General features: G+C 39.0%; 1 pseudogene; it reads left to right on the top strand.

Moving 5' to 3' along the window:
* Positions 1–305: 305 nt before the first annotated feature.
* On the top strand, positions 306–22,062 carry LOC112860463 (beta-arrestin-2 pseudogene; annotated as a pseudogene).
* The last annotated feature ends 1,636 nt before the right edge of the window (positions 22,063–23,698 follow it).

Raw genomic sequence — 23,698 nt, 5'->3', positions numbered from 1 at the left:
CTGCCTTAAAGTCCTTAAAAGACCTATTTTCATGGAAAACATGTCATTGCTAATGATGTTTTTAGAAAAAAGTATATCAATTTGGCCTTTAAAAAGAACCAGCCCTCCTTGGGTTGGGTCTCAGAAAAAGCAGAAGCTCCAATCTAGCTACTTGTGTGACTTCAGGTAGCTTAGTGGAACTTTTCAAGATTTCTGTTTCTTTATCTGCAAATTTATTTAATTTGTCTTTACTGAGTATTCACTATCTGTACTGGTCTAACTACTGATGATACAAAGAAACACAAGACTATTTATTCCCTCGAAGAATGCACAAGGTAAGGGGCACATTCACAAATAATTATGAGGCAGTTTTGCAACACTTGGTACGATTGCTAAGGTCTCTTTTATACCTAAAGTATGAGTTTTAATTAACTTATAAATAATTTATATGTAAATGAGTGTCTGAAGAATTTATTCTCTTGGGGCGCCTGGGTGGCTCAGTTGGTTGAGCATCGGACCCTTGATTTCTGCTCAGCTCCCGATCCCAGGGTCGTGGGATCAAGCCCCACATTGGGCTCTGAACTGAGTGTGGAGCCTTCTTAATATTCTCTCACTCTCTCCCTCTACCTCTCTCCCCCGCTCACATATTCTCTCTCTCTCATAAAATAAAATTATAAACAAGAATTTATTCTCCTAAGGATTTAAAATATGTATCTGTGCAATTTATTTATATTATTAAATTGTAATTAACTGCATTTTAATCTCTTCCTTCAGAGTCATAAGACTCTAGGACTGAAAGTGGTTAAGAATGCATCCACTTCAATTTCTTCTTCTATAGATAAGGATTCTGGGAAACAGAGAGGCTAAGGGACTTGTTTTACATCACACAGCTTGTTATTGGCAAGGCAGGCCATGCCAACATGTTCCACCCTTCATAGACCTACTTGCCTATAAGGGCATTTTAGTCCTGCACCTCTCCCCTCAACTGAGGTGCCAAATTCCAGAGCTCTCTCAGATTTATTGCATTTTTTAAAAATCTTCTCCAGAACTCTTGTGCTGTTTTGATAAAAAGAACTTTAATCTGTCTACTTCACAACTTCTGGAGATTATATAGTAATAGGTTAACACATACTTCTTTGGCCATGGAGGAAGGCTGACTATATAAACACTAAGACATACTGTTACAAGTTCTATTTCCATTTGTTATACATACAGCTCCTAACTGGAGTGAGATTAAAAAACACAGTTACTCACAAATACAAAAATTTCTTCATTATTCAAACCATGGTATTATTCTATTTTTTTATTAATAGTAATCCACAAAACGTACTAGAGACATGGTTTTCTTTCACTGAGCTGTCAGGAGGAAGCATAGATTTCCAGAATATTGGCACCAGAAGGGACCTTAAAATACTCCTAAGTCAATCTCCACATTTTACAGATGTGAAAGGTGAAGCCAAGGGGTCAGCAGCCTTTTCTAACTTTCCAGACAGTCTTACCCAAACTAAACCAGAGTCCAGCTTTCTGATTCCTAGGCAGTGCCCATGGCTAAATGAAAGAGCTTTGCTGGAACATTCTCAGAAAATTGTATTCTCGTTTTTGATAATGAAAGGATGCAATTAAAGCTATTCTCCTCCAAAAAAAATGTGCTGATATTTTGCTATACATCAGAGAAAAGCTTCCAAAGTCTCTCCTGCTCTCATTCATAAAGACATTTTCTCCTCAAGCCATTCAATCGGCCTACAAAGATGTGCCTGGATAATCAGTAAACATTCAATTTGTCTTAATGAAAGTCACACAAAAGGGATGAGACTTCCATGTTTGCCCCAGTGATTTTCATTGATGTCAAAATGGTTTGCTATGGAAATTCCCTGAGCCATTGTCTTCTTCCCACGGATGTTTTTCTCAAAGTTTTCCAAGTTAAGGAAAGATGTGTGTAGACATGCTATGAACCAGAGCAGAAACCAGCAGGAAAGAGCCACCCATCAGCAGTCCTGAGTACACTGATGCTCGGGAGCGGCATATGCATCTTTCTGCTACTTCTCTTCCTTTACCCCCAAAGACTATGACATCTTCCTGTCTAAGTTTTCTTCATCTCTGCTCACGTTTCTGTCTAAACATCTACCCCTATCTTACTGTGGTCTTTCTTGTGTTTTCTTTTTCTGCAAGTATGGGTCCAAATCTATTTGAAAACAGGACAGTGTTCAGGCACTGCAGTATTCATGTCACATAAACGAATCATCTGAGAGAAAGAAGGGATACTTCACTTTTATTCTTTATGTATTGATGTTATATAGACTTAGCTTTGCTCCACCTGTATTTGGAGTTGAATAGGAAGCCTTTAGTTTATTTTAAAAATGGGCCCCTGCTGAGTAGCCTCACCTCTTTTGACCTAATTATGAAGAAAACACCTAGACCTTTTAAAAATATTCTGATTCTGACTCCCAGACAGACTGTTATTGAATTAGATCTGACCTTTGGGGCACAAACCCCTTAGGCAATCCACTTACTCTTTTCAGTGGGGTTTGCTGATATTTTCCTCTGGTTCTAATGTAGCTTAAACTCCTGTCTTTAAGACAGCTTTTAAAAAATTAGAGAGAAAGCAAAAAGCTAGCCTCAAGGCAAACAGTCCAAACTTGTCGCTTTGGCAGGCTGAGAAATCTCCATTTGGTTGTGGCAGCAAGCCTAATGAGAAGAAAGCCATTAATTAAATAAACAAAACATTGCATTTTGGTCAGAGGAACAATATAGGTAGCAGCGCATTAGCCCTTTCCAAACCCTTTCTAGGAGAGAATTACACCTGTTCTAAGGAGTTGGTTTTGTTTAACCTACCACAATTACTTCCAGAGAAAGAACTTCAGAGTATATGCTTGTGAATCATCAAGCTTCTCCTATACTTTGGCTTTATCTTAGAGGCTAAAGTTAACTGTAACATACTGACTGTATTTCTTCCGCATGAGTAGAGACTAAAAGAACTATCCTGATCTCCAGGTTTTAGGAGATACATCTCCTAGAACAGTCCTCTTGGCTTTTTCTTAGACGACTTCGCTTGTTGACTCCTATACCCTTGGTGTCTTGTGACCTACCCTGGAAAACTGGGACTACCCCACTCTGGGTCCTGTCTTCTCTCCACTGCACTAGTGATGGTGGAGACAGATGATGTAAAAAGCCTTGAGTGCTGTTCTTTCTCTATTATCTGGTCCCTAGCACAGCTGTGGTACCTCATTGGAACCTGGCCTAATGGTTTTATGCAGTCAGATAATTATTCACAGGACTTATCTTCATTGAGCACATGCTGGGGAGAAAAATAATAGCAGGATACAGGAAACATTATCTGCCTCAGATTCAAAATTGGCTTCCAGTGACTTGATTCTGGTTTATGTTATGAAAGGGAAATGAATAGTCTGCCTGTCGTTGTTATGAATGCTTTTGCTGAGCCCCTTACCCCATAACTTCACAAGCATACATTGGAAAACATAGGTTTTTCACACTGTTTTCCAATGATGGGGTTGAATCACAGAACCAGCTACATTTTCTCTGCTGGTCCCTGTTGGAAACCATGGCATGTATTTGTGCCATGGTATTGGGGGCGGGGCGGGGGGGAGTCCTGTCTGTATTTGAGTTTATGTGTTATGGCTCCAGGTGACCTTTGCTAAACATAGGAATATAACCTGAAAGTGGGAATACTGACCCACTGATCCCTAATGAGCATGATAACAAGTTTGGCTAAAATTAGGTAGCTTGAATCCAAAGCCATAAAGAGAGATAGAGAGATTTTGATAGAGGAGATGATTAAGAAAGATTTCTTGGAAGTTCAGATCGTTTTAGGTAGTAAAAATAAAGACACTATACACTGAGGAACTATTGCACAAGATCTGGGACCCCAGACAATGCTTAGAGAAAAACAGCCAGGAGGTCTGGGAGGGGAGGAGCCACAGCAAAAGCTGGGAGATGGGAGGGGGGGTGCTTGGTGATGAGAAATAAGATAAGACAGCACCAAAGGCAAACCTTGAGCCAAGCTCACCTTTGATTTGAATGTGAACTTTGAGGAATTCATAGGACCTTAAAACAAAGAGTAAATATTGTTCAGATACATTACTTAAAATTTGTATTTAGACCTTTTAAAAAGTCAAATCATCTTAAAACAACAAACATCCTGTAGCCAACTTACTGAAAGTTTTGATTCATCCGTCTCAAATGAAACAGTGGGACTATTGGCCTGTAAATCACCAGCATATGGTCACTTGTTCTACGGGGCACCGTAAGAATGGTCAGTACCTCCCATGGTCAATGTTGGGGAGGTACCTCCATGAAAGAGCCTCTGCTTCACCACTAATTTAATGACTCCATGCTTCAATCCAATCCTAGTTACGAAAACAAAAACCACATCAACTTACATACTCCAGCATTTCATATTGCAATATCTGTCTTCCTTAGGTTGTAGCCAAGATGAAAACACTGGCCAAAATGATTTGAAAAATAAAACTTATTTTACCTTGTGACCAAAGAGTAAAGAATCAGGTACCTAGGAGGAATGTACTTCTGTTTGAAGGAATGCTTTTCAGGTGGTGTTTTACGTCTGAAATGCTTTTCTGACGTTATTTTACATTTATACCTTCTATTGGATGTTCAAACATATTACCTAGTTAATTAAATCTTTTCACAATTTTGTAACACCTGTTTTCAGAGTGACTCCAAACAGCAGTGACATATGAGGTTTAGTCATGACCAAATGGGTCACAGTATACACAGAAGTAAAATTTCTAATAACATCAAATGTCCTAAATCAAAGAATGTTTTCCAATTTTTTGGTGATCTCTAAGAATGGAAATATAAACAAAGATTAAATTTCATCCCAAAATTGGCAAATGAGTTATCCACACACATGGATAGTCTTTAAAATGGTCTTTTAAATTTTTTGTTTAACATTTATTTATTTTTGAGAGAGAGACAGAGCACAAGGGGGGGAGGAGCAGAGAGAGAGGGAGACACAGAAGTTGAAGCAGGCTCCAAGCTTTCAGCCCAGAGGCCAATGCAGGGCTTGAACTCACAAACCATGATATCATGACCTGAGCCAAAGTCAGATGCATAACCGACTGAGCCACCCAGGTGCCCCTAAAATGATCTTTTAAATCATCCCAGGAAATTCAAACTTCCTGCTTGGTGTGTATGCTCAGAAGTCCTCCAAGAGAGTGAAAAAGTAGTAGAAAGAGGCCCTTCCTGAGGAGAAAGGCTACAGGAAGCAGAATGTGGAATAAATAGGAAGGCATATTGGTTTCCTGTGGTGAATTCCTTCCTGATTTTCACACCACAGTACAAACCCGAGCTCCTGCTCCATTTTAAATTACTTCAAGCAGCTTCTACCACATTGGAGTGGGACCGTAGGTTGACTATAAATTTTCTGTTTTCTGTGAATCTACCCCTTTTTGTTTTCTGTTTGTACTTTGTTCCTCCTCCCTACCCACCTTAGTTCTTCGATTCCAGTTTTGTGAAATCCACTTTAGGAAAAGTGGAGTTTGAAAGGAAGGAAGGACAAAGAAGAAAGAAAAGAGAGATGGAAGGAAGGAAGGAAGGAGGGAAGGAAGGAAGGATAGAATTTGCTTACTCATCCTATATTGACAGGACTTTCTTTTCTTTTTCTGCCAGTTGTTTTCCTTGCTCCAGAAGAACATGTCTTGCTTGTTACAGTAGTTAATATGTTTCATTCAATAGAACTTTTTTTATTTAGTTTCTGTGTATTCCAAAAGTTAAAGCCAGAATTTGAAAAGTATTTTGAAAGCAGGAAAAATCACCCCTTCTGGTGTAGTGCTATTGTTATTTTTAAAAATCTCATTAAAAATGAAATAAAAGGTCCTGAAACTGATATAACACTGTATGTTAACTATACTGGAAGCAAAATTAAAAACTTAATTTAAAAAAAATGAAATAAAAGATGTTAATCTTTGGACTAGTAACAATTAAAAAAAACTTTTTTTTAACATCTATTTGTTTTTGAGAGACAGAGAGAGCCAGAACATGAGCAAGGGAAGGGCTGAGAGAGAGGGAGACACAGAATCTGAAGCAGGCTCCAGGCTTGAGCTGTCAGCACAGAGCCTGATGCAAGGCTTGAACCCATGAACCACGAGATCATGACCTGAACCGAAGTCAGGTGCTTAACCAACTGAGCCACCCAGGCACTCCAGGACTGGTAACAATTCTTAAACTACTGTTGTTTCTATTTGAAACATTATAATTGTAGATAGATTTTAAATATTTAGATGCAACTCCAATGTTCTTTCCCTGAATTCACAATTGATAAAAATTGGAGTAAATATTTGTTTCATGTTTAGTTTGTATTTGTTGAAAAAAAGGAAGAATGGTAGAAAAAAGAAACCAAACACCACCATTGTGCCTCTATTTGCATTGCCAAGGATGCTGTGGGCTCTGGCTTTTTCACCTGGTCCAGGGGACCCAGATCCAATTTATCCCACCCACACCCTCATGGAAAATTCATGTCTGCCCAGGTTTTCCTCACACCCTGTCCTCACAGGAAAAGGCTGGTGGAGGCTGCTGGGTGGCCTTGATCACACACACAGACAAAGCCTGTGCTGGATCTCACCCATCAAGGGGCACTGGTGTCTTTTTCTCACATCCCTCCTTCCTAGTTCTGCTGTTTCTCCTTCTAAAAAAAAACAGGACTTGAACACATTAAAAAAAAAAAAGTTTTGGGTTGCATGGGTAGCTCAGTCTGTTAAGCATCAACTTCAGCTCACTTCACGATCTCATGGTTTGTGAATTCAAGCCCCGCATCGGGCTCTGTGCTGACAACTCAGAGCCTGGAGCCTCCTTCAGATTCTGTGTCTCCCTCTCTCTCCGCCCCTCCCCCACTCAAGCTCTGTCTCTCTGTTTCTCTCTTCTCCCTCTCTCTCTCTCTTTCTCTGTTGAAAAAACAAACATTAATTTTTTTAAATTTAAATAAAGTTTTAAGAAACTTAAACATGTAGAAATTTTACGCAGTTATAGAATTTATAGAGATTTCTCACTAAAATAGATTTGAGTCTCTCTTAATTTACCTTCAACTTAATATTTATCCAATTTTGTTTTGAAGCTGAGTCTTGAAAGCTAGAATGTTTTTGAAGAGAAATGCATCTCACCTAAACATTTCAAGACATATTGAGATTCTTGATGAAAGCCATAATAAGGAATATGAAATTTGTTACCTGAGGCTTGGCTGTTGAGCTGAATTTTGTGCTGGTATTTTTTTAAGTCATAGGTAAATGGTAACTTTTCCATTTTTTTATTATCCTCTTTCCTGTAGTAGTGGGCATGCATGTGAAGTTTGTGTTTCTTAGAATGGCTGGTTAAAAAAAAAAGATTTCTAGATATAAATTGACTAAGTCAGTAACTGTTATAGACTATGTTTTATAGCACATAACACACCGTATCCTCTCTAATATGAGATGACTGTGTGACAAGGTCTATGTGAGGTGAGTGGAGATTTTATTTATGCATTTGGGAAGCAAACCTTCATGTACTATCTTGTCATTACTAATTGAAGTGCAATCTTGTCATATCTAACTTGTTAATAGCTTCATATGTTCATTCTGTTTCTCCTTATTCATACTGTTTATCTTTAAGACTGGTGTTCAAGACTAGAGAAGTCATGGGGTGTTTGTTTTGTTTTAGTGAACGATTCTGGATTTACTAAAAGAGGAAGTCTGAAAGTGCTGATTAAGCAGTTTGATATTATTATGTTTATAAGCCAGATTCTCAAAAATTTGCTGTGGATCTTTTTCCTGCAGAAAATTATGTAACAAAGTCACAAAGTTGTTGTTGTTGTTGTTGTTGTTGTTGTGTGCACGTGCACGCACCTGGTAAGTCTACCATGTGGTAACTACTTCATTTGTCCAGACTAAGAATTTAAAATATATTTGAGTTCTAGAATTTATATTAAGCTTGTGGCAGAATAGAAAAAAAATGTTAGCCTGACTGATACTTTTGAAAAAAATTAAACTATAGAAAACTTTGGCTATAACTTGTGAATAACCTAGAAATCGTTATCTATAAGTGGATAATAAACAGATGCATCAAAAAACAAGTTAGTTCTTCCTCTGAGGTTTAGGTTTTCAGCTGGGGGTGATTTGCTTCCAGAGAACATTTGGAAATGTGTGGAGGAGGTTTTTGATTGTCATAATGACTGGGACAGCCCCAGGCATTTAGTGAGTACAAGGCCAGAGATGCCAAATAACCCACAATGCGTACAAGACATTCTGACTCAATGAAGAACTCTCACATCATAATGCCAACAGCACCCCTGATGCTGTCCCTATTCTTAATAGGTTTAACATATGGAAAATATTAGAAACTGGACTGGATACTCTTCTTCTTCTTCTTTTTTTTTGGGGGGGGGGGCAATATAGACTCAGGCCATTGAAATGGACTAATTAGTAAACAGAAATTTCTTTTTCCTGAAATTGTAGCTAACACCCACTGTAAGCAATTAGTAATTTAGATTCTCAATGCTTGTGCCAAGGGGTTTGATGGTTTTATGTAAGGTGGTAACATACTGAAAACAGTTTAAATCTTACTGTAGCAAAAGAGTGCTAGTATCTCAGAAAACAAAAGATTTCTTGTAATTTCAAGTGCTCAAAATTGGGACAGCTGGAGATTTAATAGCTTTGGACTTGAAAATAGGATTTAAAACTAAAGTTGAACCTGTTAACAGCCTAGACATCATTGTTTACGCTGATGATGGAATAAACATAAGAAACTCTGGAAATCTATATAAATACCAAGGAACAGGATAAAATAAGCTCTGTATTTAGTTCAGCCTTGGACAATTAAACCTTTTTATCCTTTGTTTTTTTTCCATCACGAAGAGCTATGGTGGGATTCATATCTTTTTTTAAAATTTCATCAAATGTTTAACTTAATAATTTTTAAGTTGAGTAAGTTAATTTTTTCAAGTCCATTAGAGCAATATCCCCTAAAGGCAACACCAACTTAGTACATTCTTTTTTTCAAGTTTTTAGGATGTAATTTCTCAGCTGTGATAATGACCCAGAGTCCAGTTCTTTATTACAAAACTAAAACCCATGAACATCTTGGTTAATCTCCTCATATATGTGTAGATGTGGGTACTTTCATGCAACAAGTCTCTAGCTTTAAAACCTGTTTAATATGAAAAGATCCCTTGTGAGCTTTCCAAAAATTTTTATAATCTTCTGTGATATGGCTGGGTTTTAGTTGTGTATTTCTCTGTTTTTAACTTTTTGAGTTATTGCTGGAAATCAAAGTAGATAATAGTTTTTAAAAATTACAGTTTACCCTTGAACAACATGGAGTCAGATGCCAAACCCCCACACAGTCAAAAATCTGTATATAACTTTTGATTCCCCAAAAACTTAACGACTAGTGGCCTACTGTTGACCTTTGACCAGAAGCCCTACTGATAACATCAATAGTCAATTAACATGTATGTTGCATGCTATATATATTATATGTTATATTCTTGCAACAAAGTAAACTAGAGAAAAGAAAATTATATTAAGAAAATTGTAAGAGAAAAATCTCCAAAAAACTTGACAATATATTTATTGAAAAAAATGTGTGTATAAGTGGCCCATGCAGTTCAAACCCATGTTGTTCAAGGTCAACTGCATTTGAGTTTTGACTAAGTTCAGGCTATTACATTACAGTTGGTTGAACTGCACTTTAGTTCTGTTAGGAAACTCTTTGACATTATCTTAAATTTTTTTTTTTCAACGTTTTATTTTTGGGACAGAGAGAGACAGAGCATGAACGGGGGAGGGGCAGAGAGAGAGGGAGACACAGAATCGGAAACAGGCTCCAGGCTCTGAGCCATCAGCCCAGAGCCTGACGCGGGGCTCGAACTCCCGGACCGCGAGATCGTGACCTGGCTGAAGTCGGACGCTTAACCGACTGCGCCACCCAGGCGCCCCTATCTTAAATAATTTTCGCAAAAACCATCTAGGCTCAGTGCTATTATTCCCAAACCACAGCAACAGGCATTTAAATAACTGGGTCCCAAGGTCTAACGTTTGGAAAAGAGCCTTGTAGTCTGAAGCTCTTCCTGTGATAGTATATAATCTTGCTATTTTCATTTAAATGTGACTGCCTCATATTTTAGCTAATAAACACATTAAATAAAATCATGAAACTACTGGGGCACCTGGGTGGGTCAATTGATTGAGCATCCAGCTTGGGCTCAGGTCATGATCTTGAGTTCAAGCCCCGTGACAAGACTGTGCTGACAACTCGAAGCCTAGAGCCTGCTTCAGGTTCTGTGTCTTCCCCTCTCTCTGCACCTCTCTCTCTCTCTCTCTCTCTCTCAAAAATAAATAAACATACAAAAAACCTAAAGACAAACAAACAAAAAATCATGAAAGTACTACAATGCCGAAATTTGAATCTAAAAAAAAAATTTGAATAAGGGTTAGAATCCTTTCTCATTCCATATAGAATAAATAAATTTATAAAATTTGACTTTCTGGTTCTCCTTTGGGTCCTGAGGCTCTGCAAGACAATGTAAAAATAATCGTTTTCAAATTTGTTTTCTTTCTTTTCATCCTTCTTTCATTTCTTTTCATAATACATTTATAAGAATTTAAATCAAGATTTGAATGATACTACAAATATGTTATAAAGTGATCAGGAGAATTAAAGTAATTTAATTTTTTGCTTGTGAGAATCATCCCTGGTGTTGTTCTTCACTTTTCAGAAGTCATATCAAGTTTTGTGATTTGGTAGAAACACAGTGATTTATAGAAAAATATGTTAACATCTATGGTAAAATATTTTCAGTTTTAAATCTGGTTAAAAAGTTTCTAGACTTTTTTTAAACACAGTTTTTGTGCTTGTTTATTTTTTTTTAAGTCATTGTATCTGTCAAAAAACAGAAAAGATTAAATGATAAAAAAAAGAAAAACTGGCATAAAAATAAGGGACTTTCAGTTTTGCTGAAAAAATAAGCAGAGTAATGCAGGGTAGTTGGAGGTTGAAATGAGGGTAATTGTTTTATTTTGGTTTGTTTTTGAAATTGGAGAAATGGGAGCATGGATATATGTCTATGGGAACCATTAACAAAGAGAAGGGAGATCTGTCAGAGGAAAATTCCTGATTCAGTCAGGAGCAGACAGGATCTGGGACACTTAATTCCACTATAGAGTTCGAAGCGACAATATGGAACACATCTCAGACTTATTCCATCTGAGGAGAGAGAACGTGTGAAAGTGTGAGCATCTTTCTACCAAATCCCCAACTGTCCAAGGCTGAGGGCTACTCCAGCAGCATTAACTCCCTGGCATTTCTGGCTTGACTTTTGCATAGGCTGAAACTTCCCAGGGTCATTAACGAGCCTCAGGTAGGGAGTAGCAGAGATTTCATTAAGCAGGCTTCAGTGTGTAGGGGTGAGCTAAGGGGATATGGCAGGTCACCCATTGCTATTGCTACCCCCACACTCTAGACAGCAGACACACTAAATACTAACAGTCATGTCTAGTTCAGTAACGAGTTGCATTGTTCCCAGAAGAGCTTTATAAATCAGGAACTTAAAATACATCAGCCAAATTCAAGACCTTCTATTTTAAAAGCCTAATGCATTATTATGAAGCCCTCTACAAGCTTACAAAGGCCAAGAACAAAAAATTTCTTCAACATAAGTGAATAGTTATTTGTAATATCTGTAATGTCACAAACTAAGAGAAAAACAAGGCACCCGTAAATCATAAGATGGGAGTGTCAACATGAAAATTATTCAATCCATTTATTTTTTCAAATGACACTAAGTTTGGTTAATCGTTTGCCTGAAGACTGACCCATTTCCTGCTCCATTACTCTTTGATACATTATAGTCAAAGATCCATCCTTATGTTGGTGAAATAAGTTGCACTTGAAACAAGCCCACTTGTGGCCTTAACACTTTCTTTATCTGTTGTCCTTAATAAAACCAGGCTCTCTTTTAATCTTTCACCAGTGGTAGCTGCTGCTTACCAAGTGTACCAGAAGGTCAAGAAATAGAAGTTGGTGTTCTTTCCTGCACTCCCACCCCGTCTCTTCTTCTAGACCATAAGTCTTGCCTTTCTTCTAAAATTCTATCTTCTTCTGTGGATTAGTTCAACCTCTAATCCCACCATTTAGTTTTTAGACCACTCTCTTTCTCACCTCCGAAGGGAAACCTTCCTGATTCCAGACTCTGCCCCTGCACTGCCAACCTGTATCTTGCCTTCATTACACTGTTAATATTTGTGATTATAATAAAATTACAAATTTATCTATACATACTTGCTATTAGTACTTTAGATGGCCCTCTAAATTCTAGTAATTTACATTAAGTTTTTAAATTTAATTCTTGTGATGACTACATTTATTCCACGTTTACAAATGAAGACAGTGAGTCTTGGTAAGGTTAAGAAATTTGTCAATATCACACAGTTAGAAAGCTGTGAGCCCATCCATGGTCCACTCAAGCCGACCAACTTCAGAACTTGCTCTTCTACCCACACTGCTTCACTGCCTCCATAGTATTTTAACTTGTTTTTTCATTATTGTTTATTGTTTATCTTCTTAAAAGACTCTAAGCTTTTGAAAGAAGGGGTCATATGTACATTGGCACCTACCTAGGTCCTAGACTCATGCCTAACACAAAACAAGTGTCTGATTCACATTTGCCAAATAAATGAATAAATAAACCAGTTACTACCCAATCCTGCATTGCTAAATAACTAAAGGGATGGTTGATAGGTTGGTGATGGGTCAGTGGTTTTATTTTTCTATGATATAATCAAGTATATTGACTAAAACAGACTCGCAAAAAATAAACTACTTCATACTAATCCATAGCACATACATGTAGATTATGTTTAAAAATTGCCATAGGCAAGTAAACATCTCAGTTTAGATGGATTGGAAAAAGGCTAGTTTCAATTAATGAAGTATCCTTAAAGGAATGGAATTTTATTCCCCAAATGTATATTGCAATAAACCAAGGAAATAAGATTTGCTTAATGGATATAAATAAATAAATGGCTTTTCAAAAAAAAAAGAATTTAAGTATCAACACACAAGCCCAATATTATGCTAAGTGTTATGAAGAATATACAAGGAGAAGCTCTAAACTGTTCTTAAGTACTTTACAATCTGGTTTGATACATGAGACATAATGAGCAGACCAAGAAAATGTCTAATCAATGGCATTTTCTGTGACGCAGATAATAGCCTTATAGATACTCTAATCTGGAACTTGGCCTAGGGGCTGGAGAGGCGAGGAAAGTTTAGAGTACGAAATGGGATTTGGCTGAGAGCATATAGGTTTTTCATGAGTGGGTTGAAGAGATTTTAGGACAAGGGCAGGGGAGGATAGAGAAATGAGCAGACAAGTGGAAAGTTGACAAGTATAACAGAAAGGCAAGTTGCTTGCCGTGAGAACAGTTTGTGGTAGGAAAGAATTACAACACTGTTAAAAACCAGCTGGCTGATGGAAAAGGGCGATTATCAAGCTGAGCATTTAGACTCAACATAAGAGAGTTATTGTGGATTAAGAGCAAGAGTGTGGATATGATAAACAGAGGGTACTAAGAAACAACGCCAACATAACTTTTAGAAGGGGCTGAAAGTAGAGAGATCAGCTAGGAGACTATCATAGTTACTTAAACATGAGGTGGAAGGAGCCCGGATTCTAGATAAGACAGGAGGAATCAGAAGGAATAAAGAGATATAAGAAAGCCCATGAAGGCAGAGTTGAAAGGGCCTGTTGACTGGGCATATAGGTCTGGGGAAAGGAAGAAATAAATGGTGACCTCAAGGCTGTAAATCAGGAGAACTGAAAGCTCAGATTTAGAAACACTGCTCTGGGAATGCCTGAAACCATAAACATGAGATTTCTGAAGGCTTTTGTAAACACGAGAAAGAAACTTAATGTAAAAACCTTAGCTAGAAATGTATTTGGGAGTGAAACACAATTTAGAAGTTATTTTAAGAAATAGATTATGGAAAGATTTTTTAGATTATAGAGAGGTTTTTGAAAATTTTCTTAAAATAAGAAACGGTCTCCTTACAAGGGTGTACTGACTATAGTGGAATTGGTATTTTTACCTGCTAGAACTCAGATGTACCTCAAAAATGTAACTTTGTTTTCTGTGAGTTCTTCTTGCCTTCCTGACCCTAACTCAATGGCTGAAGAAAAATATTTTGAACTTTCAAATTAATATTCTTATTCAAGGTAAATATTCAGTCAGCTCAAAATTTAAATTCCTATCAATTTTATCTTTTGGTCTGTCATAGGGTTTCTTTTCTACCTTCTCTGTTTCCAGATTCATCCAAACACTCATAGAGGTGGTGGGATGGGGCCTCGAATCCACAGACTGTCATTTCACACCACGTTGGCTGCCACAGTAATGGGCTTTGTCCTAATGACTTGCTCAGCATCTACAACTGGCATTCATTTTGAACGAGTCTTTCTATTTGGTCTTTAGAGGCTTTATGCTGACACCCACCATGAAACATGTGTTCCTTGCCATAGCATCTAATCAAGGCCTTTCCTTTTCTATCAGAGTTTTCTCAATAGGCACACAAGAGCTGAGGATATGACAAATAGGCTTCCCACAATTAGGAAAATTATCCCTGGTCCATTTACTTCCTGCAATATTCCTGCTTTCTTGTTGGCCTGCCATATTGTTTGTGACACCATTCTGAATTCAGGGCTTCTCTGAAAGCTTTATAATCGTTTCCATCTATGTCCAAGGTATCATAGTTCAAAGTCCAATATTTATTTGGACTCACAATTTGTTTGGATATATTTTGCTGCACCCTAGGTTTCAACTCTGGGAGACAGAGTGTGTTACCAAGATGTAATGGTATACTAGAGCCAACTTATATATACCAGCTCATGAAAGTTTAGGAATGCTGCCAGCTAGTTGTTAAAACCAGACTTTATTTTAAATTAAATTATATGAACTTAGGTTTAAATTAATTAAAAACAAAAGCAATAAATACTCCAAATCATCGCATCCTTATCATCTTAATACATTTTTACTAACTTTATCAGCATTTTAGTAGTAAAATAGACTTTAATAATACCTATGCCCTTGAGGTTATTTATGTATATTTTCTCTTTCTACCTCTGTACTCAATAATATCCGATTGGTAGCTGGAAATTGTCCATAACGTGAGTATTTACACTACAGAAATTGGAAGATGCTACAATTATTAAACATTTACCAGCACACCACTCATGAGCATAGCTCATGACTCATCTCTTGCCCATTATTTCCTTAAATTTTTCATCTCCTCTTCTTCTCTTCTTTTCAGTGGTCTACAGGCTTTATTACTATGGTTTCATGTGTGACAAAACTTGCCTTTGCATCCTCCTCTTTTACTAGGTCAAAAAATGCAACAATGGCATTTATTATTTATTAATAAAGAAGGGCAGCAGAGAGCCTGGACTTTAAAAAATATATATTGCCCTTATTGCTTGACTACTAACTTGCTTTCCAAATGTCTTTCTAATAAATAAAAGGACAGATCTCAGCCAAGACTCCAAATCATCCCAAACTCCTAATTAATAGGGTTCCATTAGTGAGGATTTATTATAGCAACAAGTAGTAATAAATTGTCTGTCTTGAGTTCTGAATAATTCACAGTTGCAAATGTACTTCCATATTTTACTACCTTGACATTTCTCATAACTTTCTTAGTTTCTGATGGTAGTAAAGCTGCTTTAACTAGTAATTAATGAACAGGAGTAATTGTGTTCCCTTGGCATCTTTAACAAATGGAGTCACCTTAGCATGGCAGTGTAAAAGCAGAGGATTTTCTGTGCTTCTGTTTCCACAAATGGTACAGAGGAGGTAGAGGATTGCTTCATTAGTCACCAATAATCATTTATAAAATTGGAGAAACCACAGACTAATGAATGTTTCAGCTTCTTCTAGCTCCTACATTCAGCTAGAAGAAGGAGCTAGAAGAAGCTGAAACATTCATTAGTTGCTAGCCCAATTAAGCTATAGATTAAATCTCTATTTTTCTCACTCTGTTGATTAAATGGCCACTTTGCCAGATAGAATTTAAACGAACAAGCATTTGGGAAGTATATTTATTTCTAAATTCTCTGATGAAGTGATTCTAGTTCCCGAGTAATGCAACATTTTCCAAACAAAAGAAACTTAGAATAACAAAGTTTCACTTATTGGGAGAATGCTAGAATTTTCCCTGAACATTAAGGGAAAGTGGCATTTCTATTATTGAGACAAGGAATCTACGTACTCTGGGGGTGTTTCTATATTGATGCCTTGCAATTATATAGTGCTTTTTACTTTTATTCTTCAAAAGAAATAATGCAAAGTTCATCTGGGAAGATCATTCTTGAGATAGATCATTACGTAGGTAGTACTGTTCACCTCGTTTTGCAAACTCTGAGTTCTAAAACCTTCACTCAAATGGTTAGTAGGGTCTACCCATCCAGGTATCACATATAGCAATACTTGAAGGTGTTAATTTAATCTCAAGAATTTATCAAGAAAGCAAATATTTGTGGAAATGATTAAAGCAGTATTCAGTAGTGATAATGTTGCCATATGTATATTATACCAAAAAAAGAAAAACAAATAAATTTAATGAAAGAATTAACTAACCTGGAAAAACATACATTGATAAGATTCTCATAACGCCTGCATATAACCCAGGATAGTTAGAATAAATGATCTCATGTCATCTGGGTTTGTCTCATGGTGATTTTCTTTCCAATCTTCTAAGATGGGAGAGATTGTTTTCTTCTCATCCCTTATTAATAACTGCAATTATTTCTTTTTGCTCATGCACTTACTTAGAAGCAACTGAGTGTTTATTACATTTCTGCAGATGTTTGCCACCCGCTAAAGTGCTCTACAAAAAGCTAATTGCCTACTTTTCTGTAATGGAAATAGCTGCATCTTGTTTTAGCTCTATGTTGTTTTCTTACCTAATTGCTCTGTGATACTTATCTCTCTGCCATGATGTAAACATTCTATGTGTGAAGAGCTTCTCCATTTATGTGGTCAATAGAAAGTGTTACATTTTCCCTAGAGATATGAGGTAAACATGGCTCTTTCATATCACTTATGGTCCCAATGGTCTTTTTGTAGACAATCCATCAAGCAACAATGGTAGCAACAGTTTAATGCATCCTTGTTTAACTATTTCATGTTCTGTATCTTTTATGCCACAATTTCCTTGCATATCAGTGGGGCTCATTTACTTTTGACAATTCTCCAAATGAGTAGTTAAGGCGATTATCATTTCCTTATTTTACAGATGAGGAAACTGAGCCCTATAAATATTAACTGATATGTCCAAGGTCAAATAGTTGGTGACTGAGCTAGTATTAGAAGACAGTCTTCCTATGGAGAAATGTATATGATATGTCATCAAACAAATTTTTAAAATACAGAAAATGGGAAAATACACATAGAGATTACATGCAGAATAGAATATTAATTGAAAACATACACATATATGCACACAAAAAAGAAATACTGCTCAAAAAGCATATTTCATACATATCAAATAGTCCATAATAGATAATATGTTTACAGAGAGAAGTAGACGTGGTCCTTGCAACACTAGAACTAATAATCTAGTGAAACAGACAAGTGCCAATCAAATAAATACAGAAATAAATCTATAGTAACACATTGTGAAAAGTGTAAACAACAACAAAAAATACAAGGTGCTATGAATAGCAGCTAATTTAATATAAATGGGGGTTGATTAGACACTGAAAAAGTTAAATGAGGTAGAAAACAGAAAGATGACTACGAATTAGCCAGGTGAAGATGGTGGAAGATTTTTTAATTTCTTTTTTTTTACTTTTCTGACTTTCCAAATTTCTACAAAACAGAAGTGTTACTTTACCAATCAGAAACTATGCATATGTGAGTTTTGATTCTCTCTCTCTGGCAGAGTATTTCCTATCAAAACAAACCTCCTAGAAAAGCGACTCTAAATGTTGAAATTAAAAAGAGAATAGGGGCACCTGGGTGGCTCAGTCTGTCAAGCGTCAGACTCTTGACTTTGGCTCAGGTCAAAATCTCATGGTTCATGAGTTTGAGCCCCACATCAGGCTCTACGTTGGCAGAGGGAAGTCTGCTTGGGATTCTGTATCCCTCTCTCTCTGCCCTTCCCTCGATTGCTCTCTCTCTGTCAAAACTAAACAAAACTTAATTTTAAAAGAAAAAAAAAAGAGAATAATCAGGGCAAGAAATACTTTAGCAACAAAGAAACCTGAGAAAAGGAAAATCCACTGCAGTGAGAGAAATTCTCTACTACTTTTCCCTTTTTTAAAAAAAAAATTTTTTGGGGGCGCCTGGGTGGCGCAGTCGGTTAAGCGTCCGACTTCAGCCAGGTCATGATCTCGCAGTCCGTGAGTTCGAGCCCCACGTCAGGCTCTGGGCTGATGGCTCAGAGCCTGGAGCCTGTTTCCGATTCTGTGTCTCCCTCTCTCTCTGCCCCTCCCCCGTTCATGCTCTGTCTCTCTCTGTCCCAAAAATAAATAAATGTTGAAAAAAAAATAAAAAAAAAAATAAAAAATAAAATTTTTTAACGTTTATTTATTTTTGAGACAGAGAGAGACAGAGCATGAACAGGGGAGGGGCAGAGAGAGAGGGAGACACAGAATCTGAAGCAGCCTCCAGGCTCTGAGCCATCAGCCCAGAGCCTGATGCGGGGCTCGAACTCACGGACCGCGAGATCATGACCTGAGCTGAAGTCAGACGCTTAGCCGACTGAGCCACCCAGGCGCCCCTCTACTACTTTTCCTTTTAAGGAATTTTCTGATATATAAGTGCTGCAGGCCAGAGTCCTAATGAAAAGCAGCAGATCAGAGCTTTTTCCTACTTCACAGTGCTCAGGAGACAAAAGTTAGTAGGATGTTGAAGAGAGCCAGAACTCAAGAGATGGGTAAAGCTGTTGGGAGGTTTTAAAGCACTTCTCAATAGTAACCGATAGAACAGGCAACTCAGTAAAGATATCGAAGATTTGAAGGTTGCTTTTAATAAATTTGATCTAATTAAAATAGATAAAAGATTATAAAACTTCTTTATACACACTTTTCAAGTACATGTGAAATATTTACCATATATTGGTAAATGATCATATGTTGAGTCATAATGCAAGTCTCAATGGTTTAGAGGGATGGAGATATATAAATATAATCCCAAACAGTAGTGGAATTTAGCTATGCATATGTATTCTGAAATATTTGGAAGCAGTGTGCCTGGGTGGCTCAATTGGTTAGGTGAGTGACTCTTGATTTTGGCTGTGGTTGTGAACCCAGGGTCGTGGGATCAAGGTCTGCCTCTCTCTCCCACTCCCCCACCTTCTTTTTCTCTAAAATTAAAACATATATATGTTTTTTTAAACCATATATATACATATATCACAGTTACAGTTATATATAACTATACACACACACACACACACACACATATGTATCTCACAGTAAAATCTTGGATTGCAAGTAATTTGTTCTGCGAGTATTCCACAAGACAAGCGAACATTTCTAATAAATGTTAATAAACAAGTGATGTCTTGCAATACGAGTAGCATGTGATGCCAAATGTCACATGATCACAGCTGAGCCAATGGTTCTTCTCTCTCTCTCTCTCTCTCCCTGAGGGATTGTGGGTGACTGTCTCCTATGCTCAGATGCTGGGACTCAGGCCGTGGTGTTTGACAGAAATCAGTGATATTTCAGAACGTTGGAAGGTGCCCACAACTGGCATTAGTGTATTTTTTGTCACTTCAAAGCACCTATGAACAGTCCTTTGCTTTTCCATACAAGAGTAAGCTTAGGAATGCTTTGCTTCATTCTAGGTCAAGCTGCCTGCAGATATAGACCCTTTCCTCTGCTGCCTTATTGCCAGGTACATTAAATACAGTATATAGCAAGATTTTATTAATTCTGCACTGTAGTCAACGTGCTATGTGAGCATATACAATAGCCCCCATGCAGGAAAATATTGAAAAAGAAAGGTGGTAAGAAGAAGGAGATGATTACTGTGGAAGTTAAGAAGGAAATCATCGAGAAGTACGAACAAGGTATGCGAGTGGCCAAAATTGCAAGATTTTATAAGAAGTCTATGTCTTCATCTCATCTGCAGAGGAGGAGGAGAAAAAGGCAGGGGAATACCTCACTTCAAATGAGATTAGGGAGATATGTAATATGGGAAACGGTGCAAAATGTTGTAGAAAAGCACCACCCAAATAAGGCTGTAACAATGCAAGCGATGAATCTGTTAAATAATAATGCAATGTCTCATTTCCATGAAATCCTCAAAAGGAGGCAAAAGCAAGTGTCATTGGATAGGTTTCTTGTTTAAAGTTGCACAAAAAGAAAAAGATTCTGTTGAACCAATAGATAGCAGTGATTCCATTAGTGAAGTCGTCCTACAAAATGACCCTCCTCTCTCTTGTCTCCCCCACACTGGTCGTGAAGGGTTTCAAACGTAAGTGCAAGTTAATTTGTTCATTTTTCTCTATATTTTGTATTTTTTTATGATTTTGTATTATATTACAGTATTGTAAATCATTTTTATATGAATATTTTTGGGTTGTGAAACGACTCATCAGAGTTTTCCATTATTTCTTATGGGGTAATTTACTTTGACATACAAGTGCTTTGGATTACAAGCATGTTTCTGGAACAAATTATGATGGCAAACCAAGGTTTTATTGTATATATATTTGGAAGCAGAGGGCATGCATGCATAGGCAATGGTTGGGGAGGAGAAAGAACTTGGCAGCAAGCTAGGAGACTAGGAGCCAGGGACCCGGGAACCCCTGGGGCACCTGATGTGAGCACCATGGGGAGAAACCTGGCACCAGGGTCTCCAAGAAGTTGAGCCCTAACTGCAAGCTCAGCGTGTACTTAGGCAAGTGGGACTTTGCACACTACCCTGGACAAAGTGATGACGTGGTGCTTATGGACCCTGACTACTTGAAGCACCAAAAAATGTTTGTGACCCTCACTGATGCCTTCTGCTATGACCGTGAGGACCTGGATATAATACCCCATAATCTGCCCTGCTTTGTCACACTGTAGCCAGACCCAGAAGACACAAGGAAGGCTTGTGGGGAAGACTTTGAGATTCGAGCCTCTGTGCTAAGCCACTAGAAAAGGAAAAGCCACAGAAGGAACTTTGTGTGTCCGGTGATCCAAAAGCTGCAATTTCCACCAAAGAAACCAGGCACTCAGATTTCAGTAGAAACCACACTTCACTTTATGTCTGACTGCTCCCTGTACCTGAGGCTTCCCTGGACGAAGAGCTATAAAACCAAGGGGAACCCCTCAACATCAACGTCCCTGTCACCAATTCCACCAAGACCGTCCAGAAGACCAAAGTCTCTGTGAGACAGCACGCCAACATCTGCCTCTCAGCACTGCCCAGTACAAGTGTCCTGTGGCTCAGATTGAGCAAGATGACCAGGTGTCACCCGGTTCCACCTTCGGAAGGTGTATATCACACTACTGCTCAGCAACAACTGGAAGAAGCGTGGTCTTGGCCTGGATGGGAAGTTCAAGCACAAGGACACCAAACTGGATTCCAGCACCATCGTGAAGGAGGGTGCCAAAGAGCAGGTGCTGGGAATCCTGGGGTTCTACAGGGTCAGGGTGAAGCTAGTGGTGTCTCGTGGTGGGGATGTCTCCATTGATGTGCCTTTTGTTCTTATGCACCCCAAGCCCCATGAGCACATCACCCTCCCTGGGCCCCAGACAGCCGTGCCTGAAGCTGATGCCCCTGTGGACACCAACCTCATTGAAGTTGAAACCAACTATGCCACAGACGATGGCATCGTGTTTGAGGACTTTGCCCAGCAGCCACGGAAGGGGATGAAAGACGAAGACCAGTTCTGCTAGAAGGGAGCTGCAAAGAGGGGGTGGCTGGTGCAGGGAGAAGGAGGGTCCCAGGCTCTCTGCCCTCCCTCCACTCAGCAGCTTCCTCAGCTATCCTTCTCCCCACCTCCCTCCCTTACCAGTTTCAGCCAGACACTCTCTGAACCAATTTTTTTGTTGAGAATGGGTATTACTTTTTTGACTCTGGCTATGTTTCCCCAACCCCACCATGGGTGGCAAGTCATGTTCAAATCTATATTTTTTGGAGGGGGATGCTGAAAAGGGGAGTGACCGTAGGCAAAGTGGGGAGAAAGAACTCTCACATTCAACACCCCCCCAACACCCCTGCCATCACTCTTCCTCCTTTTTCCTTCAACAGGAAAGGCTGAGGTGGGATGTGGGGGGAGAGGGTGAGGTCAGTTCTTTGTTTCTAAACATAAAGAAGAAAATAAACCCTTTAATAGGGAAAAAAATTATAAAATATTTGGAACAAGTAATACACTTCTAGATTACCTATGGTTCAAAGACATAATATTAATGGAAGTTAGAAAAGGGGAGGAGCCAAGATGGCAGAAGAGCATGGAAGCTTTTTGTGTGTCTCGTGTCCATGAAGTATAGCCAGACCAACACTAAACCATCCTACACACCTAGAAAACCGATTGGAAGATTAACACAACAATCTGCACAACCTGAACCACAGAATTCAGCAGGTACGCAACACTAAGAGCTGAACTTGGGGAGCAAGAAGCCCTGAAAGGTAGGGAACTCCTTCTGCGGGCGGAGAGAGGATGGAGACTGGGGAGGGGGGAGCATATGGGAAAAGCACCCCTCCCCAAAAGCAGCTGGAGAGAAAGTGGAAAATTCGAAACAGCTGCAGGGACTAAACTAAAAAGGGAAAAAGGAGAAAGGAGAGGGTTTAAATTCCATTAAGACTGTAAACAAGGGGAGCGCAAAGGCTGCAACTCCGCAGCTCCATACCTGGTGGTGCCCTGGTGGGAAAGGTGAATCCCCAGGAGCTGAGTGGGGTCCAGGAGGTTCTCAGGCCACACGGGGAAAAGCGGTTCCACTGCTGGAAGGACATTTGGTAGAGACTGTTGAAGCCACCTGGTCCCAGCAGACCCCGGAAGGCAGCCACATTCGCTGGTGCTGGGGCAAGGTTGTTGAGGGTGAAGCCTGGTGCCAGATGTGTGTTGCATTTTCCATGGTCCCTGAAATGCTGAGGCTACACTGTCTCACGATTTTTTGGGGGGTGGGCTGGCATCTGGCTGCAGTCTTGGGGCACTGGCAACAGCAGGGTCCAGCAGGCGTCCTGGGTGCAGCCGACATTCGGCCATTGCTCATTCGGCCATTGTTCGGTGAGACCCTCCCACAGAGGGGCAGAGTGGGTCAAAGCCGCAGTCCTTCGGAAGTAAGGGGCTGGGGAAAACAGCCGCATCTGAGACAAAACTTGGGAGAGAGGTACTGCCTGGGGCCTGGTCACGGAGAGTGGAAAAGAGGAGAGTGGAAGAGAGCTGAAGACGGAGGATCAGTGCTCAATTGCTGATCTGGAAGAACAGACTGGGTGGCTGGGTGGCGCCATTTTTCACCGCTCCCACGCATGCGCATGTGCACTGACCAGCACCGCAACAATCCACCCCAGTAGGCTAGCAGCTCCATCTAGTGGAAAGTGGAGCTGTTACACCGAGCCCCGCCCAATTGGGCCAACTTCGCTCTTCAAGAACACAAACCTCACTGCCGGCTTAATGTATGGACTATAAAGAGCTACATGGTAGGAGAAAATGAAGCACTTTCAGTCCTACTTCAATCTGTTAGCAGGTTCATTATTCAATTTTTTTCTCTCTCTCTTTATCCTTT

This window comes from Puma concolor, chromosome A1 (assembly GCF_028749965.1).
Source record: "Puma concolor isolate L17-30 chromosome A1, mPumCon1.1.hap2, whole genome shotgun sequence".
NCBI lineage: Eukaryota > Metazoa > Chordata > Mammalia > Carnivora > Felidae > Puma > Puma concolor.
Note: the sequence above shows the minus strand (reverse complement) of the source record. Positions and strands in the feature narration are given on the sequence as shown.